The following is an 8,709-nucleotide window of genomic DNA, read 5'->3' on the forward strand; positions in this document are numbered from 1 at the left end:
GGAGCCAGAAGGGTGTGATTCAATGCTGCAATATCAATGTTGGGAAAGACTTGACATGTCAAACACCCTGTAGATATAAGGACCATGAACATATTGGTTGAAGAGTAAGGAGGCTGAGGTATTCTGTGGAATAGTAATCAGGTATATCTGGGGATTAGATGAAGCCAAAAATTAAGAAAGATGCAGATGAGATGGAGGACATTAAATGGGTCAAACATTTTGCATTTATCTTGGGTTTAAGGGAAAATCATTCAAGGATTTTTAATTGAGAACTATGGTGCCACCTGTGTTTTACTAGTATTATATGGCACAAGTGTATATAGTGAGTTATAGAACCTCAAGACCGTTTATTGATAGCCCAGTTAAGAGGCTCAGACAACACAAAAATTGATAGAAGCTTGAGTTAGAATGTTAGTAATAAATATTGGTAGAAATGAGTGGATTAAATAGCAATGTAGGAGTAAACTGATTGGAATTGATATTAAGGGAGGATTATCAAGAATCATCTCGATTTCTGATATATAATTAAAGGGTTTTTATACATCTCAGTTACACTAAAATAGGAAGATATTGAAAATTATAAAAAATTAACCTAGATTCCACTAGATTGCCAATATAAACATTTTCTATTCATAAATATGTAAAATTGGGGTCCTATTACAAATATAATTTTATAACCTCATTTTTAACTTACATTGCAAGGATTTTCAAATATCATAAAATACCACAAATTCATTATCTTAGTGCATTTTTTTGTTTTCTCTTACTCACCATAATTTATAAAATAATAACTTTTTATGGGTCTTGTTTGCTATCAAATCTCTAAAAATAGCATTCAGTTTTTTTTCTGGACATGAGTACTGCTGAGTTTGCATTGAATGCACATTTTTATAAAGTGCCTCAAAATCAAATAATGCTGACATCCAACCTAAAGTGAACAATATTTCTAAACAATGCCTATTTCTGACCAGTGTTGACACGTCCCATCTTATTTTCTTCTCTATCTAAATTTGGGGATCCTCTTTTTTCAGTGTTCAGTGTTTCAGCTAGTCTGGAAATTCAGATCTATCTGCTAGTGAATTTGACTTAATGTTCTGGTTCCCAGAATCTGATGCTCACTTAGAAACATGAGAATTTAGGCTCTAGAAATCAAGATATTGATTCCCAGTGCCCATTGTGTCTTGCAGATGAATATCAGGAAATGGATACATCATATTGTATAGCCTTAGCCAATGGCATTCATCACTTGTAACCCTGTCCAGTGACAGATCACTGTTAGATATGACTGGCATTGATTTGATGCTCTTGATAACATGGTCAATATGGGCCCAAAACATCAGAGCTGTATTATAATTCTGAGTTACATGAGTATGGTATTAATCTCTGTTCATTCCCTAGATTGTGGCAATTTGCAAATTTCTAGAATGTATTTTATTGTCATCTCAGCAGTTGTCATGTCTCTTCAGCTTTTGGATTGAAGATAGACAAGATAATTGGCATATTTCTTTCAAATGTAAATTGATAATGTGCTAGTGTCAGCTTGCTGGTTCTGAGAATATATATCCTGAAATGAGAAAAAATAGAATGAAGCTTCAGGTCTGACCTGGCTACTAACTTGTTGTTGGGTACCTCTTGCCTATGCCTCAGATTTTTTTAATAAATCAGATTAGGAAAATGATAACTACACTCCCTGTTTTTTTTTTTTTACTTTTATTTAATAAATATAAATTTCCAAAGTACAACTTTTGGATTTTAGCAGTTTTTTCCTCCATAACCTCCCTCCCACCTGCAACCATCCCATCTCCTGCTCCCTCTCACATCCCATTCACATCAGGATTAATTTTCAGTTATCTTTATACAGAAGATCAATTTAGTATATACTAAGTAAATATTTTAACAGTTTGCACCCACACAGAAACACAAAGTGTAAAGTATTGTTTGAGTATTAGTTATACCATTAATTCACATAGTACAACACATTAAGGATAGAGATCCTACATGGGGAGTAAGTGCAGAGTGACTCCTGTTGTTGATTTAACAATTTGACACTCTTGTTTATGGCGTCAGTAATCTCCCTAGGCTCTTGTCATGAGTTGCCAAGGCTATGGAAGCCTTTTGAGCTCACCGACTTCGATCTTATTTAGACAAGGTCATAGTCAAATTGGAAGTTCTCTCCTCCCTTCAGAAAAAGGTATCTCCTCCTTTGATGGCCCGTTCTTTCCGCTGGGCTCTCAGTCACAGAGATCTTTCATTTAGGTTTGTGTGTGTGGGTTTTTTTTTTTGTTTGTTTTTTTTTTTTTTTTGCCAGAGTGTCTTGGCTTTCCATGCCTAAAATACTCTCATGAGCTCTTCAGCCAGATCCGAATGCCTTAAGGGCTGATTCTGAGGCCAGAGTGCTGTTTAGGACATCTGCCATTCTATGAGTCTGCTGTGTATCCCACTTCACATGTTGGATCGTTCTCTTCCTTTTTTATATCAGTTAGTATTAGCAGACACTAGTCTTGTTTATGTAATCCCTTTGACTGTTAGACCTGTCATTATGATCAATTGTGAACAGAAATTGATCACTTGGACTAGAGAGATGGCATTGGTACATGCAATCTTGATGGGATTGCATTGGAATCCCCTGGCACATTTCTAACTCTACTGTTAGGGGCAAGTCCAATTGAGCATGTTCCAATTTGTACATCTTATATTTAACAGGGGTCACTTTTCAGTTAAATTTCAACACCTAAGAATAATTGTGTGTTAATTAAAGATTTCAAAAATAGTACTAATTAGGACAAAAAAATACTAACTGGAACATAATAGTAAGTTGTTCCTCAACAGTCAGGACAAGGGCTGATCAAGTCATTGTTTCTCATAGTGTCCCTTTAACTTCAACAGGTTTCCTTTCAGATACTCAGTTAGTCTTCACTGATCAGGGTGAACATATGAATTAAGCAAGTCCCAAAGGGATAAATACACTCCCTGTTTTAACAAGTATATTGTACAAAAACTATGAACTAATCATTTATAATCCACAAAATGTTTTATATTCGCAACATACGTGCTTTAGAAGGAAGAACAACTAGTTAGAAAAAAACAGAAATCTAGCTTCTAGACTTTATTCTATAATCATTTAAGGCATGCCCTTGGCCAAGTCCCTTCAAATTTTCTATTTATCTATAAAAAGATAAAGATGCAATTAATAAACTCCAGAGTGGCTTTCAGCTCCAATATACTAAAACACAGTTACACTAATATATATAGTTTTATTTTTGCTAACGTGAGTTTCAACATTTCTAATATTTGCCTCAAAATGAATACTTTCTAATTATTTCATACTTTCAATATACGTGTTTATCTCTTTTCAGCATTTTTACTTTTATATCCATATGTAGGTTTTTGTTTTGTTTTGTCTCAAAATCCATTCAATGTCTATTATTTTCATCCCTTTTATATTCATGATGCTTCCAAATTAAGTAACATTGGCACTCTTAACATAGTACCTATCTACTTGGTGATAAGCTCCATGAAGGAAGTTAGAGCACATGAGATTTTGAAGTGAGAATGAATGACATTAACACAATTTACACATTATAATAAATAGCAAGATTTAGCAAACAATAGAATGAATAGAGACATAGTACAAATGGACTTTGAGAGATTATAAATTTGTCAGTTAATAGCAAAATTGCATTTGGTTAAAAACAAATACACTAAAGAAAAAATGTTCTATGAATATTTACTAATGGTGGAAGATAAAGTAAAAAAGACAGAGAAACACTAAAATTTTAGTCTCTAAATTTGTTAAACAATAATAAGGATTTAAACAAAATTTTGAATACATCTCTATATTATTTCTCATTGTATGCAGAAAATTCAATTACTAGTGCATTGATCAAATAATCACTGAATGTCCATCCTATGGCTAGCATTATGAATACTCTTGGATATAGAAATGACAGTTAAGAAGAACACATTGCATCCTCTCACTCTACCACCCAAAAAAATCACCAAAAATAAAAACAAACATGAAGTTTAATAGTCTGTAGGGGCTTGTGGCTAGATGCATATGAACTGATATACTGTGCAATAAGAGCAATAACAGACACCTATAACCATACATTAAAATCAAGGGCAAATGAGTATTCAGACATAGAGACTCCATGAACCAGCCTAATCCTCTCTCATTTTTAGCCCCCATCCACTATTCTTCCCCATCTTTTTAACTCTGATCCAAGTAAGCTCTGCTAAAATATGCTGTGGTTTCTGACTTAGAAGTATTTATCTCACCTCCAAGATGCCCCAAGCTTGTTTTGAAAATCTCTGCTTCCACTAGCATGGAAAAGTTTGCTTTCTATTTAAGGTGTGACCCTAGTATGAGAAGATGTATCTTTATCAACCATTGATGCCAGAGACAGGCTAGGTTAGGTTTCTCTCCTTTCTTCTCTTATAATATCCACACCTGTTAAATATCATGGTAAAAATTATCTCTATTTATGAGATTCTGACTAGTTTGTGAGATTTTGAAGTGCAGCTCCAGGAAGTTATTTACAATGGACTTCAAGATTTGTCACCTCATGTGTAACCCCTGGTAGAATCTCAATTAATATTTGTTGAACAAGTGAAGAAATAACATACATTCCATTTAGAATAAACAGGACATTGAGAATGAAATACAGTTTAATGCTTGTACCTTGGGCAGTACGTATGTACGTGATGCTATGAATAAATCAGGTAAAATTGAGACACAGTTCTACCATTAGCTAATTGTATGGCTTGAAGTAATTCACTTTTTCTCAGATCAACAATAAAATGGGAATATTCTTCATGAATTTAGTTAAAGATGAATTGGGACACTGTATTTAAAAATGTCTAGCGCAATACCTCATATGCTACAGATGGACTATCAGTTCATTTTTCCTCCTTCTTTCAGTCTTGACTTTAAGAAGTCCAGGCTTCTGAGGTACTAATTTCATGTTACTGAGCACATGCTTATTTAGAACAACCACGTGCAAGCTGTCTCAAAGTCGGTGAGAAAATAAGCCAGGATAGTGAAGTAGGATGCTGTACACAGCATACAGATTCCAATAACTACCAGTCAGCAATGGAAGGAAGTGAAAGCTACTTTTAGGGAAATGAATCAGTTTGTGTTATTAGTATTTTATGTAATAATATCATGCTTTATTCTCTCAGCATTTCTATTTGAAAATGTAAATATGCCTTAACTATAGGTAGATTTAGGAGAAAGGTCATTCTTAGCCATTTTAGGGCAGAGCTTATCCAGTTTCTGTTCTGCTGGATTCATGTAGGAAGGAGATGAATCTCATAGCTCCCAAGAGAAAGGAATATTCTGGGTGAAATGAAAATCCAGGTTAGTTAGATGGTCATTTTTCTCCAGCTGTAAGAAAAGTCATGTTCTAGAACAAAATATATGAAGTTGGCATTGGAATCTGTTTTCATTTAATTGCCAATAGTATTAGAAAACAGGACCTAATTGTTCTTGTTCTATCATCAAGTAAATTCAATTTAGTAATAAAAACAATATATTTTGTTGAGTTATTTGAATGGATTCAGTATGCCCACTTAGGAAGTATGTGATTAAAAGAATAAAAATAATATATGTTATGGCTTCTTTTATTGTATAATGAATGTTTTATTAGAAAAGGCATTAACTGTTCATCTATGAGTGATATATGACAAATAAACTGAATTAGGGTTATTATTAAAGCTTCATTAAGTCATGCAATTTCAATCACTCATTTCTGCTGTCTTTAAAGTTGGCATGCTAATTAAGTGAAAGGGTGTTAATATTTGAAAATTCATCTGGCTTCTGAAACCTGGCTCAAGTCTTCTCTCATTCAGGAAGTCTTGTCAGCTTCAACCTTCCAGATTGTATCAGTACCTCTACCTTTGCCTCTTTGCCCCTACTCAAGCTGTTAGCACCCTCTAGAAAGATATTTGAAGCACTACCTCAAGAGAAATGAACTAATGGATTTCTGTTAATATTCAGGAAAAAATAAGATGGTCTGGATTTACAATCCTGTGAAATTCAACCAGAAAATAGGACAAACATGAGAAACAAACACTTTTTCTAAATGTTTAGCAACAGATGGTACAGGAATTTGATGTCTGAGAAAGGAAATCAAGAATGCAGAATCGTGGAGCCGCGCTGTGGCAAAGTAGGTTAATCCTCTGACTGTGGTGCCAGCATCCCATTTGGGTGCTGGTTGTAATCCTGGCTACTTCTCTTCCCATCCAGCTCTCAGCTATGGCCTGGGAAAGCAGTAGAAGGTGGCCTTAGTGCTTGGACCCCTGCACCCATGTGGGAGACCCAGAAGAACCTCCAGGCTCCTGGCTTCAGATTAGCTCAGCTCTGGCTGTTACAACCATTTGGGTAGTGAACCAGTGGATGGAAGACCTTTCTGTTTCTCCCTTTGACTGTCTGTAAACTTTTTATCTCTGTTTTCAAATTGTTCATATGTAAACTAGGTTTTTTGTAAAGTTTAAATAAGAAAGCACATGTAAAACGCTATTAAGAGTGATCATATAGTTAAATGAATTCCTTCTGCCAAGAATTTTAATGATGGGGTGGAAGTCAGGATTGGAGTACAGTATTGGAGAGCACAATCAAGATGGGAAAGCATAGGGACACAGACAGTAACAGGCAGAAGCAGATCTGCACAGATCTTACCTTTCCTCCATTCTAACACCCCACAAGAAAAGGCTTCATCTATTCTTGTGTTCTCTCTGGCCTTGGGTTCTTGAACTGGGTGTTGATCTTCGTCTTGTCAGATGTCTCAAAGATTTATTCAGCCCAGCCTCTTCCCTTTGTCAACTTTGTCTACACTTCTTGAGTATAATGAAAACACTGGAGAGAAAGGCACTTATGAAAGAAATAAGTTTATTTTGGCTCACAGTTTTGGAGTTTCACAATCCAAAGCTGGGAAACTCCATTAGTCTGGCAACTGATGAGGGTGGTGGCTGGAAATTTTAGAGTCTATATGGAAGAATAAGTTCACAATAAAGGAAAAAAGAGGCCAAACTTGTTTTATAAAGCCAACCCCATGCTGGGAACTACCTTTGAAATGCATGCTTCCAATTATGTAAGGATCTTCCATTTCCTAAACACACAATTGGATTCTTTCCTCTTAATCCATTGTCTATTGACACCAATTCATTAGTCTTTAACATAAGACTTTAGAAATCTAGCACCTAACACTTGAGCCTTTGCAGAGCACCCAAAATATTGTTCAAAACATGACATTCTGTCCATGCCTCCCCACAAAGTTTCAAAGCCATCTTACGATGCAAAACGCATTACTTGCATCTCCAAAAGTTCCAAAGGCTTAACTCAGTCCAAACTTAATTCAAAGTCTGAACTGAGACCCAAGGCATACTCCATTAGCTATGAACCCCTGTAAAATTGGAAATGAGTTACAAACTTCCAAGATACAATGACAGGACATGCAAGATATGTATTTCCTTTCTGAAAGGCGGAGACAGGGAATTAGCAAGGATTAATTAGACTAAACCAATTGAAAACTAGGAGTGGCAAATTTAAACACTAATGTTTGATAATACTGTGTAGGGTAATGAATTCTCAAAGTCTTGATCAGCAGAACTCCTGTGGCTTTGCTTGTCACAGCCCATGGTTCAATTCTCACAGGTTTTAGTCCCATTTCTACAGCTCCACTAAGTTCTCTCTGCTAGTTTTTCACCTGTTTCAGGTCTGTGTCTGAACTAGCATGTTTTCCAGGAAATTATTTCAAATATAAGTAAGGGGCACCACACCTGCACAGATTTGTTGGTCTCTGTCCACAAGGCTGCCCTCTGAAGCCAACCCCAGATATATGTAGCTTTCCACAACTTGCCTGGCACACTGCTTGGCACTTCCCCTAGCAAACATTCAATGTGGATGGCATCTGTACCTTCTTGATATCTTCACTGTGGCTTCCCTTCTGTAATTTCACTAGCATTGCTGAGTCTCTAACTGCCACAACTCTGTCTGCCTTCCTAGGCTTTGCTCTGAAAGCTCAATGGAAGCCACCACAATGTCATAACACTTGCCTTCTGCATGCCTGCAAAACTCTTATTCAAACAGCAATATTTTAATTTCAAACAGTTGATGAATAAGTTTTCCAATGTTACTCCAAAATCTGCTTTCTTTGAATATATGGTTTTAATATTATAGGAAATACAGGAAATAGTAACCTGCCCTGCCTCAGACTTTTGCACATATCAGCTCAGAACTCCATAACTCAGGTTAGAAGGAGCTGTCAGGGGGAACATGATGGCTCATAACATCTTGGCCTATCTAGAATAATGCAGCAGAACTCACAGTCTTGGACTTTATTATATAACTTGAATGGAATAAGGAGACTACCAGGACCCTTCAGAGATGCTTTCTTGTTAGCCATCACTGCAAAGATGGTAAGAACAGGTTGACACATGGTTGCTTGGTACTGTGGCAAGGGTGAGACAACTGACCAGATTCCACAAGCCAAAGCCATCCCTGATGGAGCACACACTGAATGAACTCTTCCTTCTCCCCTCCTCTTCCCTAAAAACAGAAGAACAGCCCTAGCCATGGCACAGAGTGGTCTGAGACAGTGCCAGGGTGAATGTCATGCCATGGCCTCTGAACATTTTCTGGGTCACTCATTTTATACTGTATCTAGACACATCACCCTCTCACTGTTCCAGAAGCTAGAAAAGTTAAAT

At 36.2% G+C, this 8,709-nt stretch overlaps 1 pseudogene; it reads right to left on the reverse strand.

The window, feature by feature from the left end:
* LOC100358768 (NF-kappa-B-activating protein pseudogene) overlaps positions 1 to 8,498 on the reverse strand; it is a 67,211-nt pseudogene extending 58,713 nt beyond the window's left edge.
* Between the last annotated feature and the right edge of the window lie 211 nt (positions 8,499 to 8,709).

The sequence above is a fragment of the Oryctolagus cuniculus genome, chromosome 6 (assembly GCF_964237555.1).
Source record: "Oryctolagus cuniculus chromosome 6, mOryCun1.1, whole genome shotgun sequence".
NCBI lineage: Eukaryota > Metazoa > Chordata > Mammalia > Lagomorpha > Leporidae > Oryctolagus > Oryctolagus cuniculus.